This window comes from Myotis yumanensis, unplaced genomic scaffold, assembly GCF_028538775.1.
Source record: "Myotis yumanensis isolate MYYU_CA2020_CCGP unplaced genomic scaffold, mMyoYum1.0.hap1 SCAF_6, whole genome shotgun sequence".
Taxonomy (NCBI): domain Eukaryota; kingdom Metazoa; phylum Chordata; class Mammalia; order Chiroptera; family Vespertilionidae; genus Myotis; species Myotis yumanensis.
The window spans coordinates 59,585,601-59,600,032 of NW_027223757.1; the positions used below are offsets into that span (position 1 = coordinate 59,585,601).

General features: G+C 38.9%; 1 non-coding gene across 1 annotated transcript; it reads left to right on the forward strand.

Moving 5' to 3' along the window:
• The first annotated feature begins 2,296 nt into the window (after positions 1–2,296).
• On the forward strand, positions 2,297–2,445 carry LOC139013346 (small nucleolar RNA SNORA57). Its single transcript, XR_011471997.1, has one exon. It is a non-coding gene; the product is annotated as a small nucleolar RNA SNORA57 (small nucleolar RNA).
• Positions 2,446–14,432: the final 11,987 nt, after the last annotated feature.

The following is a 14,432-nucleotide window of genomic DNA, read 5'->3' on the forward strand; positions in this document are numbered from 1 at the left end:
GCAGGTTTTATTTGTTTGGTTTTATTTTGTTTTGTTTTTGTTACTTGTGGATGAGCCTATTTCTAATTGACCTATTTCTCTAATAGTTGGGATATTGATATTAGGTTGTCAAATAAAAGACAGGAAGCTCTCTCTCGTACTTGCATTGGGTTATATGATCTTTTGAATAGTAATTGATTAGTGACATGTATTAAAAGAGAATTGTTAGAATTTATAGAAAATGCAGTACAAATTCACCTATTTGCCTTGTGATTTTTAGGTTAAAATGCTGGCATGTGTTTACAATTGACACATTAAATTAAAATTTTATATAAAATTGATGGCTTATGACTTGGGAGGTTTCAGGATAAAATTCTGTAAGAAAGTCTGTTGGCTTCTATGGCTTTAAAGTATAGAACTATGCTTTGTTTCTGCTTTATTGTTTTACATTCTAAACTCCAGCTTTTGCATTACTTATACATCTGAATATTATATAATACTACACAGCTATAAACTATATAAGAGATAATAAATATGACCAGAATAGAAAATTTAAGGAATTAATAGGAAAGGAATTATAAATAATTTGCCTAATAACCAAACTTTAAAAAATCCTATTGTAAGTAGATGGAGAATGGAAAAAGAGATACTTAATTTTTATGTGAGAAATGTGGGTTGATATACAACTTCCAGAAAGTATTCTTGTTTTTCCTTAATGTATATTTCTCCTTTTGTATTGTGCAATGACAAGACATTACATAAGATGGCAGTAGGAGATTATAAATGTTCCTTCTCAGAATGACACGTTTCAAAGAATCAGCCAGTGAAGCATAATAAACACAATTATATAATAGCTATTTTAGATTGCTAGATTTTTTACATATATTATTTTTTGACTACCCAACCCTCTTTTTAATGGAAAGAATAAAGCTTCTAATATTGAGTTTGCATACATTTTTAAAGGAACTACACACAATAGTATATTTCAGTTCACTTTTCTCAGCCTAACTCTCTAAAAAGTACAGTTTTGCTTAATTTTGTGGGGGTATGACTTCAGAGAGTAAACCAGAATTGCTTAGAATATTTTACTATCTTAAAATATATATATTTAATTGCTCACTGTAAACTCCATTAAAAGGCTATATTTCCAGAGATGAACCATTTCTTTACCCCCCCCCCCCCAAGGGTTATTGGACTAGATTATTTTTTAGAGTATGCCATTATCATTTTTTAAAAATAAATCTTTATTGTTCAGATTATTACAGTTGTTCCTCTTTTTCCCCCCATAGCTCCCCTCCACCCAGTTCCCACCCCACCCTCTGCCCTTGCCCCCACACTGTCCTCATCCATAGGTGTACGATTTTTGACCAGTCTCTTCCCACACCCCCCACACCCCTTTTCCCCCCGAGAATTGTCAGTCCACTCCCTTTCTGTGCCCCTGATTCTATTATATTCACCAGTTTACTCAGTTCATCACATTTTTTATTCACTTGATTTTTAGATTCACTTGTTGATAGATATGTATTTGTTGTTCATAATTTTTATCTTTACCTTTTTCTTCTTCTTCCTCTTCTTAAAGGATACCTTTCAGCATTTCATTTAATACTGGTTTGGTGGTGATGAACTCCTTTAGCTTTTCCTTATCTGTGAAGCTCTTTATCTGACCTTCAATTCTGAATGATAGCTTTGCTGGATAAAGTAATCTTGGTTGTAGGTTCTTGGTATTCATCACTTTGAATATTTCTTGCCACTCCCTTCTGGCCTGCAAAGTTTCTGTTGGGAAATCAGCTGACATTCCTATGGGTACTCCCTTGTAGGTAACTGACTTTTTTTCTCTTGCTGCTTTTAAGATTCTCTCTTTGTCTTTTGCCCTTGGCATTTTAATTATGATGTGTCTTGGTGTGGTCCTCTTTGGATTCCTTTTGTTTGGGGTTCTCTGCACTTCCTGGACTTGTAAGTCTATTTCTTTCACCAGGTAGGGGAAGTTTTCTGTCATTATTTCTTCAGATAGGTTTTCAGTATCTTGCTCTCTCTCTTCTTCTGGCACCCCGATAATTCAGATGTTGGTACGCTTGAAGTTGTCCCAGAGGCTCCTTACACTATCTTGATATTTTTGGATTCTTTTTTCTTTTTTCTTTTCCGGTTGAGTGTTTTTTGCTTCTTCATATTTCAAATCTTTGACTTGATTCTTGGGATCCTCTAGTCTGCTGTTGGATCTCTGTATAATATTCTTTATTTCAGTCAGTGTGTGCTTAATTTCTAGTTGGTCCTTTTTCATATCCTTGAGGGTCTCACTAAATTTATCAGCGGTTTCCACCCTCCTTTTCTTGGCGGGGTTCAGGCGTGCGGTCCCGGTCCTTGTAATGTACGGAGGCAGAGGGAGAGGGCTCCGGCCCCCTCAGCGTCATGTCTTCGGTGCCGACAGTTGCCAGTCCGCTGGTTCTATCCTCAAGCGCCGGGACACGGGAAAAAAAAAATTTATCGGCGGTTTCTAGAAAATTCTTGAAAAACCTTATAACCATGGTTTTGAACTCTATATCCAGTAGTTTGCTTTCCTCCATTTCTGTCATTTGTGATCTGTTTCTTTGTCTATGCATTTTGGCTGCTTCCCTGTGTTGATAGAGTGGCATTGTGTGCTAGGTGTCCTATAGGGCCCAGTGGCTCAGCCTCCCCAATTACCTGAGGTAGATACTCTTGGTGCACCCCTTTGTGGGCTGTGTGCACAGTCTTGTTGTAGTTAAGCCTTGATTGTTGTTGGTATCACTGGGAGGAATTGACCTCCAGGCCAATTTGCTGTGAGAATCAGCTGTGTCTACAGTGGGAGAACTTCTGTGCTGGAGACACCCTTATGGGGCAAGACTTGCTTCAGTGGGGCTTTGGTGCTCAGTGAGTCTGCCCCCTGAGTGTGTCCCTTATGGATCTGAGGAGTTGTAATCTGGATGGTCCCACTCTGACCACTGGGTACACTGGCTCTTGGATTGCTAAGGAGGTGCTAATTTAGCCTCTGCCTGAGGCTACCCAGCAGGAGCTACAGAGAGATCTGCAGATTCCTCTTCCTTGTTTGGGGTTTGGAGGTGCCCAGTTGAGGCCCAGCTGTGAAGCAATGCAAGCTGCTGTGGGGCCTTGGGCCTCCTTTTGGTTGTTCTGGGTCTCTCTGACCCAGCTGCAGTTTGTTAGGTAATTTTAGATCTCAAAGGGCCAGGCCATTCATATGCAAAAGCCTCTGCTAGCAGCTTGGGTGGGGTGGGGTCTCAGGGGATCAACAGGGTGGAGCACACAGCTATAGCTGATCCTCAGCCCTGCCTTAAGAGGCCCCCGGGTCTCAGTGTCCCATGGTAATCGCTGCAAGCACCTCTGAGAGAAAGCCGCCCTCGAGTTCCGCCAGCTGCCAGACAGTCCAGTTTCTCCCCATATGAGTCTGGGTCCCTAGAGACTCACCCAGAACTGAAGTTCAGAGCCGTTGGGAGCTTGTGACTCCCTCCCGATTGAAAAAGCCACCAGCGTCCTCCGTTGCCAGCCCTTTCCGCGCTCGCGCGCCTCTGTACCTCTGCACTTTACTTCCGCACCTCCTCTGAGTCTCAGTGTGTTTTTCTCTTTCCTTCTAGTTGTAGAATTTCTACTCAGCCAGCCTTCCTGTGGTTCTGGATGATGTCCGTTTTGTCTTTTAGTTGTAGTTTTGAAGTGGTTGTAGGAGGCAGCAATTTCCGGTGTTTACCTATGCCACCATCTTGGTTTCTCCGCCATTATCTTAAATCTTAGAAAATTAATCTGATATGAACTAGGTTTCCCAGGGTGTAGTTAGACATAAGAGATAGACAGTAAGCTTTATGTTCTTTGATGCTTCCAAAAAGGATGAACATATTGCTTAATGCCTTTCTGCATTTGAGAAGCCACATATGAGGATGACTCATAATGATTGTATCTATAATAATAAAAGCATAATATGCTAATTAGAATGGACATCCTTCCGGATGACCTTCCGGACGAAGCTGGGGCTGAAAGGGCCGAGGTGGCCACTGTGGTGATGGGGGCAAAGGCAGCTGCTGCTGCGGCGGGGGCTGAGCCCCTTGCAAGAATTTTGTGTATTGGGCCTCTAGTGATTATATATTAATAAAGGGTGAAGAAAAATTGGAGGGAAATTTTCCAATACTAAATTTGTACCTATCTTTTTTGAAATAACTTCTGTATTCTTTAACATCAGTCCATGAACACCAGAGGACCATCTAAGTGTGGATAACACTGCATTTCTGTCAGCTAAGTCAGGAATGGAAACATGGATCTTTACATGAATATAGATCTTTACATGAATTTGTTGATACCCCTGGAGAACTGGGTTCCATAAACCAGTGAATAAAATACCATGGTAGAAACACTTCATCTATGACAAATGTGATGTTGTTCAACTATTACCCTTTTTACATTAAGGAAACTGTATTTCAGTTCCTCATATTAACCTTCTAGAATACTAAGGGTCATGACATTTCCTCTAACTATACAAACACTGAGGAGTTGGTATTTTTTATGTGTGTTTTTTTTTAAAAAAAAACCATTCTCTTAGGATAAAGTAAGGTCATAGCTTTGGTCTTACAACATCATAAATCTTAACCCAGTATAATGTGCTGATCCAAAATGCAATTAAACATATATAAATTTATAGGCATATCACAAACCTGTTACAACTGGACATTTTTTAATAGACTACAATTTTCTTAGAGAAGTTTTAGGTTCATAGTAAAATTGAGCAGAAAATATAGAGTTCCCATTATGCCCTGTCCTCACCCACATAACTTCCCCATTATTAACATCCTGCATCACAGTCGTATATTTGTTTTCATTGATGAACCTGTATTGATTCATCACATTTCCCAAAGTTCATAGTTTATGTTACGATTTACTATTGGTGTTGTGTAGGGTTGTTTTTTTCTTGTTTTATGGGTTTTGACAAAATTATACTATGTAATAACATGTATCTGCCATTATAATGTCATACAGAGTAGTTTCATTGCTCTAAAAATTCTCTTTTCTCCATTTATTCATCTCTCCCTCCTCCCCAATCCCTGTCAATTACTGATCTTTTTACTGTCTCCATAGTTTTGCCTTTTCCATTATGTCATATAGTTGGAATCATATTGTATGTAGTCTTTTCAGATAAGCTTCTTTCACTTAGTAATATGTATTTAAGTTTCCTCCTTGTCTTTTCATGGCTTGATGGCTCATTTCTTTTTAGCACTGAATAATATTCATTTTCTAGATGCACTAGAGTTTATTTTCTCCATCTACTGGAGGACAAGTTGGTTGCTTCCAAGTATTAGCAATTATAAATAAACTTGCTATAAACTTCCATGTGCAGGGTTTGTGTGAACATATTTTCAACTCCTTTGGGTAAATATCAAGGAGTGTGATTGCTGGATCACATGTTAAGAGTATGTTTAGTTTTGTGATAAATAAACAAACTGTTTTCCAGAGTGGCTGTATAAGTTTGCACTCCCACCAGCAATGAATAAGAGTTCCTTTTTTTCTACATCCTTGTCAGCATTTGATGTTGTCAGTGTTCTGTTTTTTTTTTTTTGCCATTGTAACAGGAGTATAGTGGTCAGACTGAACTTTGAGACCTGCAAGTTAGTAGATTTTAAAAAACATGTCAATCATTAAGTATTATTAGCCATAATTTAAGATGAAATTGTAGGATATGATTGCTATTATTTTACATTTGAATTTTGAAATTAGGTTTATTGCTTTCTGACCATTTAAACCTTATTAGTAACCAATTAAAAATATAATACAGAGTTTACTTTTACTCCTATTACATGTTGTTTATTATTTCAAGTGTGCAGGAGTAGGCACAAGTAAGTTTACAGTTATTTCTATGGAATAATACGAATTAACAAATAATAATACAAAAATAAAATCTGTTTCATGTACTCATAACTGTAAGTCTACTTTTGCCCATCCCGTATATATTAACATTTTTTGATCTTTTATTTTCCTAGTTTACATAATCCATAGTGTTATAACAAAACATTATTTTTAAATAATAGTATTATATTAATATTTTGCCAATTTTAATAAAGAATTAGCAATAAAATATTCATGGATAAAAAGTTTTAGACTTTTTATTTTTTAAAAGAAATGGCATTATTTTTACTTGTAGTTCTAGCTTCACAGTTTTTATAATCTGACCCCTGTGTTTTATATTCAGCATTCTCACTCTATACCAGTTTTTACCCATGCAACCTCAATGAGCAACATAGTTCCCCTCAGTTCTCCAACAAGCTTCTACAATATCATTTATAGTTTTTATCTGGGCATCTTTTCATAGTGAGGGAATCTACTATCTACTGCCCTTGACTTCAGGGTCTTAAACTGTTAACACAAGTTCTGAACTAATTCTCTGTCATATAGACAGCTATCTGTAGGACTCACTGTCTTAGTTAAGCTCTGGAGTTCCTATTCAGCTTTGACCAGTCACACAACTTTTCAGCAAGGTTAGCAGTTGTCGTAATAAAGTGCCATGTTGAGATGGCAGTGGAGTTGGGTATGTGTGTCTTCCAGGGAAGTTGTTCCATCTGCTAATTGAGAGAATTCGCAAAGAGTGACACATAAGCCTTTATTCTACTTTAGAGCCCTGGACTACAGATACATCATTGTCATGGAGTTCAGTCTCAGGAAAGGTGAATGATTCCTCACCTTATTCCTGATGACCTTCCTTTTGTATAAGGTTGATCAAAACAAAAATGAGAGCAAAAATAGAGAAGTTAATAGACCTGATGGAAACTCATAAAAACTCAAAAGCAAAGAATGGAACCCCATGTATTAATGGGGATCCATGTTTTCTCTGATAAAATAAAACTCTATGATATGTGAGGAGTAGTTTCTCATTCTAGTTTTAGAGGGGAAAAAAGAGGATGAATATAATTATTTTTTATTGTAGAAGTCATCATGTAGAGAAAGAAATATAAGAATCAAATTATTTAATGGAAGAATCTGTGATCTCATAGAGCAAGTCTTCAGTATAATACCTGCTGTTGTGTTTGGGGAGAGATGATCCTTAGAAGTTTTTTGACCATTAGAAGAGGTTTTGATGATGACAAAGATGATGATAATGACAAATGACTAAAATTTTTTGAGGATCTGAAATCCAATTCTCATTTTTCTAATCATCTAATCTACCCTACAAGATAAGGAGTACTTACATTTTACAGAGGAAGAAATACATTTAGAAGGTTATGTAACATGTCCAAGGTCACACACAGCAAGGTCAAATGAAAGAGGAAAGTCAGAACCCTTGACGGCCAATCTTCAAAGATTGTGATTTCCTACTATACAGGAATCAAATTTTGCTAAGAGAATGTTTAGGGAAAACATCAGATCCTAGGCGAGTTAATATTTTTAATATAGTCAATGCTTGTTGAAAACTGTAGTTCTCTTTTTTCTTTCTCCTTCTAAGAATGAATGAGTAATGTGGCTGAATGAGTAGAAGTGATTTTTCTAGGCATCTGGCTATAAAACATCTTTTGGAATAAATTCAAAATTATGTTCTTTAAAGCATTCTATATTTATAGGGAGTAACTAATCCAAATTTATCATATGCTCCAGTATGATTCTGCAGTTCTTCAGGCTAAGACAATAAGAGTTAGCAATAGCTTTTTTCATACTAATTCTGAATAAAAACAACCATTTCCAAATATTAAAAATAGTATGAGTAAGTTATAGTTCTCTCTACTTAAGAAACTAATTCTGACACTCATCAGCTCTATGACCTGGGGCAAATGATTTAACTTCTCTAACACTCAGTTCCTGGTCTAATAACAGCATGAGGCTTGGATGAGTTAATGAAAATAAAAGCACTCAGAGCAGTGCCTACCACTGAGTAAATATTAACTCTGATCATTATTTTATTTAAAGATACAGCCCAAATAGCCTAGTTTCAGAGAATACAAGCAGAGACATATTCCACAGCATATTTAAAAAGTAGCTTTTAGTATATACCTTGAACTTCAAACAATGACAGGAGTGCCAAAATAAAAATGAAAATAATCCAGTTAAAAATGTGTTGGTATAGGTGCTGAAGCAGATGTGAAAAAACTTGGTCTTTTGTGCTCTTTCAATGGACAATACTGTTGCAAAATGGCAGCACTTCAATGAGAGACCAATGTCACATGAAATCTAATGAGCTGTGTGGTCGGCTTGAGCATTATGTCCCTTGATAGTATTAAGCAGCAAACTGGCCTGTGGTCAGTCAGCATTTTAATCTCACAACTGCTCTAGGCCCTTCAACATCAAAGCCTTGTTACATTCCTATTAGTTGTTTTATACAGAATGTTCAGACTCACGGGGTTCCTGCTTTGTCAGTCAGAAAATTCTAAGGGAACAGTATGATCTTAGTGCTGAACTCAGTATGAGTAAATCATTGATATCAGACAGTTTCAGAAAACTAATTATGCTTTCATCTTTTTAATCTTAAAAAAAGAATAACTTCTCATACAACAGTGAAAAAAATCAGTTTTTTGAGGTTTGAAACACAAACTCAGCCAATGCTATCAATTCTGAAAATATGTGAAATAATGAATGTGTTTTCACAGAGTTTGCCTGGGAAGTGAGTAACACTAAGAAGCCCCATAAGAAAGGGCAGTGATAAAATGGTGGTTTGGTGAAATGGCACAGTGGGTGCTAAATATCAAGTTCTTGATGTGGATCCTGAGGCATAGAAAATTCCTCAGGCATTTGGTACTATGAGGAATTGGGGATGCCTCTGCTTCCTGGATCTCCTACTAAGAACATTTCAATTTCCCTAGGAGAGGGACACAGCTTAGCCATTTTTATTGAGATTACAGGAGCTCTCTTTTGGGGACATTGTCCTCAAAAGACAATCTTTTATTTAGATTCCGGTTACTTTGCTATACTTATCTCAGTGGGGTCACTAAATTTAAGTTTTACCAAAGGGAAAAAAAAACCCACTGTATAATCAATAGATTTTAATTAAATCCAACTTCATTTTGGGTACTTGGCTTTGAAGGAAGGGAGTGTGTTTTTAGGCACAGAAAGCAGCTTAAGGAACAATTTGGAAATTTGAAAGAACATTCTGTGTTTGAGCAATGGCAAGTAGTCTGGTTTGTTAATAATAACGGGGCTGGGGACCTGGAGGGAGGTCAGTAAAAAAGGAATGATGGATTTCTAGATCTCTAGAATAAAAGCATCTTTAAAGCAAGGTCACCTCCAACTCAAAGTCCTTCTCAGCTGTGTGCACTTTTGCTCTTCATTTTCTTCACAACTTCTTCCTGTCAATTCTATGCAGTTGGTAACTAACTGAATTACCATCGTAATTCTGGCTTTGAGTGACTGTCGTGGCTAGAGCCATGTAAATCATGCCCACAACTAACTTCTTGTTCTAAATCTTTCTCTTACCTGAGGACCTCTTGACTGAATCCCACTTTTGCTTTTCAAGCCCTTTGATTTCTTCTGGCTTGACTCCTATGTCCTTCCATTTGTTCACTAATTTCTGATTGTTTATATTGGGTGGAGTCTCTCTCCCTGGCTTTCAGTGCTGTGTGGACCAGATTCTGCTCCCATTATACCTCCTCCTGGTTCTAGCCATATTCTCTCAGGCCAAATGAATTCTTCACATGACTTGTTATTGACTTCAACTCCCTGAATCCTGCCTTGCAGTATAATCTTCTCTTTCACTTTCTCTTTTCTCTCTTAAGTTACTCCAGAGAAGGGCCCAACTGATCCTCATACTTCACAGGATTACATATAAAAATATTTAATAAGTGTTTACAAAGTTGAGTTTTATTCAAGGATTGACATTTTTATTTCCTGTTCTATTCAATAACTCATATGACTGCATTGCTTTTTACCCCTCATATTTATCCTATATAATAAAGAGGGAATATGCATATTGACTGTCACTCCACCACAAAGATGGCAGCACCCACAGCAGGGAAAGGGGGGGGGGTGTTTTTGTAACACAAGATGGCTGCACCCACAGCGAAGGCCAAGTTCCCATAATAAGCCTTAATGAGCAATCAGCAGGGACCTCAGGCCGCGCCCCCCGCCCGGGCACCAGGCCAGGGGACCTGAGGCCGGCTGCACCGTCTGCCTGGCGGGGCTTGATGGGACCTTAGGCTGCGCCCCGCACCCAGCAGGGCTTGACAGGGGACCTCAAGTTGTGCCCCCCTGCCCCAGTGCTGGGCCGGGGGGCCTCACGCTGCTCCCCTTGCCCCGGGCTGGGGGACCTCAGGCAATGCCCCCTGCCCAGCGGGGCTTGACAGGGGATCTTAGGCTGTGTCCCCCATCCCGGCAGGGTTTGACAAGGGTGGGACCAGCCGGGTCTGGATCTAGCCCAATGGGGGGGGTGGCCAGGTCTGGGTCTCGTGCGATTTTGAGGCGCATGTGGGTGGGTGGGGACTTGAGTCTGGGTCTCATAGTGCACCCAGACTCTGACAGGAGGAAGATTTTCATTTACATTTTACTAATTTTCTTTCATCTCTGACACTTCTATTATAGAAAAAGGGCAAATAGCAATATTAAAATATTTCCTCTAATAAATCCCCTTTTAATGTGCACAAATTTCATGCACTGGGCCACTAATTGATGTATAATTAATTTACAAATAAAAATTGTACATGTTTAAGGTTTACAATTTGATGTTTCGATATATGTATAGTTGTTAAATGATCACTACAGTCAAGCTAATTAATCTTTTATTTCACATAGTTATCTTTTTATTTTGGTGATATAACTTAGGATCTACCCTCTAATTTCAGCTACACTATACAATATTGTTAACTATAGTCACCATGCTGTACATTAGATCTTCAGAATTTATTCATCTTGCATAAGTAAAACTTTGTACCCTTTAGTAACATTTCCCCACTTCCTCATCTCCCTAGCCCCTGGAAACCACCATTCTACTCTCTGCTTTTATGATTTTGACTATTTTAGATTCCCCACAGCAGTGAAATCACACAGTATTTGTCTTTCTGTGTTTGGCTTATTTTAGTTAGCATAATGTCCTCCAGGTTCATCCATGTTGTTGCAGATGACAAGCTTTTCTTCTTTTTAGGGGCTACATAATATTCTATATTATGTATATTCCACATTATCTTTTTTTCACAGTTTTATTGAGATATAATTGACATACATTGTATTACTTGAAAGTGTACAACATAATGATTTGATATATGTATATATTGCAAAATTATTACCAAAATAAGTTTGATTAACATTCATTACTTCATGAACTTACTTTTTTTTTTGAGATGAGAACTTTTTTAAAAAATATATATTTTATTGATTTTTTACAGAGAAGAAGGGAGAGGGATATAGAGTTAGAAACATTGATGAGAGAGAAACATCAATCAGCCGCCTCCTGCACGTGCCCCACTGGGGATGTGCCCGCAACCAAGGTACATGCCCTTGACCAGAATCGAACCTGGGACCCTTCAGTCCGCAGGCCGACGCTTTATCCACTTAGCCAAACCGGTTAGGGAGAGATGAGAACTTTTTAAAAAATATATTTTTATTGTTTTCAGAGAGGAAGGGAGAGAGAGATAGAAACATCAATTATGAGAGATAATCATTGATTGGCTGCTTCCTGCACACTCCACACTGGGGATCAAGTTTGCAACCCAGGTATATGCCCTGACCGGGAATAGAACCGCAATCTCCTGGTTCATAGATTGATGCTCAACCACTGAGCTACGCTGGCCAGGAGAGAACTGATAAGATCTACTCTCTTAGTGACTTTCAAATATACAACATGACGTTGTTAACTATAGTTATCCTGCTGCACATTATATCCCCAGAACTTGTTTATCTTATAACAGAAAGTGGGTTGTTGTTTTTTTATGGATACAATCATTTCTCCTATCTTACTGATGATATTAATAATAAAGTTTTCTCTTTAAATTTTCTACTGGATTCCTTCAAGTTTCTTCTTTCAGTCTGTTTTTCTCTCTCAGTGTGGAGAATTTCTTTTTTTTCAAATGTTTAGTGATCTTTGCTGTTGGTTTATATTTAAGAGTGCAGCAATAAGGAAATGATTAGAAATGTCATGTGAGACTGGATGATTGAGTGGTGTTTTGGGATTTTCATGATGGGATCCTTAAATATCATATCTGAAGGTCTTTTCTATGGGTTGATCGGTTTCTCTAGAGAAAGATCCTACCATCTGGTGCGTGGGAAATAGCCTGACTGAAATTGTTCTGGAAGATGGAAAGGGGAAGACAATTCTGGGGATCCCATCTCTGCCCTCTATTGTATTAGAATTCCCCAAGTCTACAGTATTTTAGTTTCAATATTTCCAGAGAATTAGCCTCTGCTATCCTGCCTAGAGTAGGAGTGGGTGGCAGTGGGAATGGGGTATTTGCCTGGTTAAGCAAGATGACAGAGGGAACCAGTGTACAGACTCAGCCAAAATCTGTATTCAGCCTGTGTATTATTATTTCTACCTTCTGATACTTCTGATACTACCTTTTGCTGGGAGCAGGTCCATCCTTGCTGCTTGACACAGTCGCTGCAGGGAAGAAACATCTGCACAGCATATGTTTCAAGGGACCTGGCATATATGGCATACTGTTCTTAATATGTTTGCTCCCCTTCTTGGCACTATGTGTTTTAACCAAGGTCACCTCTCCGAGAAAGGTTGTTTCCTCAGGTAGGGATTTTTCCCTTAAGTTAGGGAGGGAATAAAACCCCTTAACTAAGTGCCAGGCGGGTAGTTAATCACTTTAACTAAGAACAATCACGATTAAGCTACATAATCTTTACTCCCTAGAATGGAGATAAGAAACGCCCTAACCTTTGGAATAGAAATTGATAGGATTAAAATCAACTGGTATAAATACGGATGTAACAGGAGAACAGAACTCAGAACCTAGAGACAGTACCTAGCGAGAGAACATGGCAAAAGATCCTGGACAGAACCTGGCTACAGAACTTGGCTGGAGAACCTAGACAGAACATTGGCAGGAGAACCTGGATAGAACCTGGCTGGAGAACCTGGCTAGGCTGCTGATCAACTGAACGCTGTCTCCGTGTAATTCCTTCTTTGCCGACTCTGTCCACACCTTTGGGGACCCCTGGACCTGCTGGGGTTGGACCCCAACAACCTTCTGATACTTTAAGTAGCTCTAAGTCTTTAGCATTGCAAGAATTCTACAGATGAATTCACTTTCAGCTCCCATCAACAGCCATCTCTGCAAAGACTTTAGATTAGAGCTTCTCCCTCCCTGTTAGGTCAATCCCCATTCTCCATGTGCTGCCCACCCCCAATATATTTGGTGGAATCTCTCATTCACTGATGAATCTCCTGCTGTTCTCCTTGTCCTTGTGGTATTTGCCCTTCTTATTTCTTTACCCTCTGTTTGGTGATATCTCAGGAGACAGGCAAGAGTACTGTTTGTGGTCAGTCTATTCTGTTGAATTAGTCTTTATTTTTTTTCAAACATTCTGAACTTTCCCCCTCTCATTATTGTTTGTTTTTGTTTTCCATCAAATTTTTAAATTTTATTTTTTATCAAATTTATTGAGGTGACATTGGTAAATACGATCATATAGGTTTCAGGTGTGAGTTTCTATGTTACAAGAGTTGTATATTGTATTGTGTGCCCACCACCCAGTCAAGTCTTCTCCCATCACTATATATTACGACCCCCTTTTTCCTTCATCCCTGACCCCTTTCCCTCAGGCAACCACCACACTACTGCTTATGTCCACAAGTTTCAGTTTTATATCACTACTAGAGGCCCGGTGCACATCATTTGTGCACTGGGGTGGGCGGGGGGGTGGGGGGGTGGGGGTGGGGGGGCACCCTCAGCCGACCTGCGCCCTTTGGCAGCCCGGGAACCCTCAGGGGATGTCCGACTGCCGCCACCGCCACTGCGCTCGCCTGCCATCAGTCCGGCTTGTGGCCGAGGGAGCGCACTGACCACCAGGGGGCAACTCCTGCTTTGAGTGTCTGCCCCCTGATGGTCAGTGCGCTTCATAGCGACCAGTCATTCCTCCATTCAGTGATTTGTATATTACTCTTTTATTATATAGGATTGTTAGAGCCAAGTTAGTATCATTCTTGGCTATATGCTCTCAATTGTCTCACCCAGAAATATTTTTTATTCTATTTTTATTATTTAAATTATTTTTTATTGTTGACAGTATTACAGATGTCTCCAATTTTCTTCCTTTATGTCCCCCTCCAACCAATCCCCACCCCAAATATATGCATATTTTTATTCTATTTTTAGATTCCCCCAGGGTTTGGTATTGTAAGTGTAGTACAGTCTTAAGCTCTTTGAAGATAGAGATACAGTTTGCAGTTATGCAAGATGTGTTTATTAAGAGCTCCCTAACTGGTGTGCTTGGACACACTATACCAATGCAACACAAATGAATATGAGTGTTAGACATTGCTCCTCTCAGTCCTTGGGAAGTCAGGCTGGTTCTGGGCCTGTGGC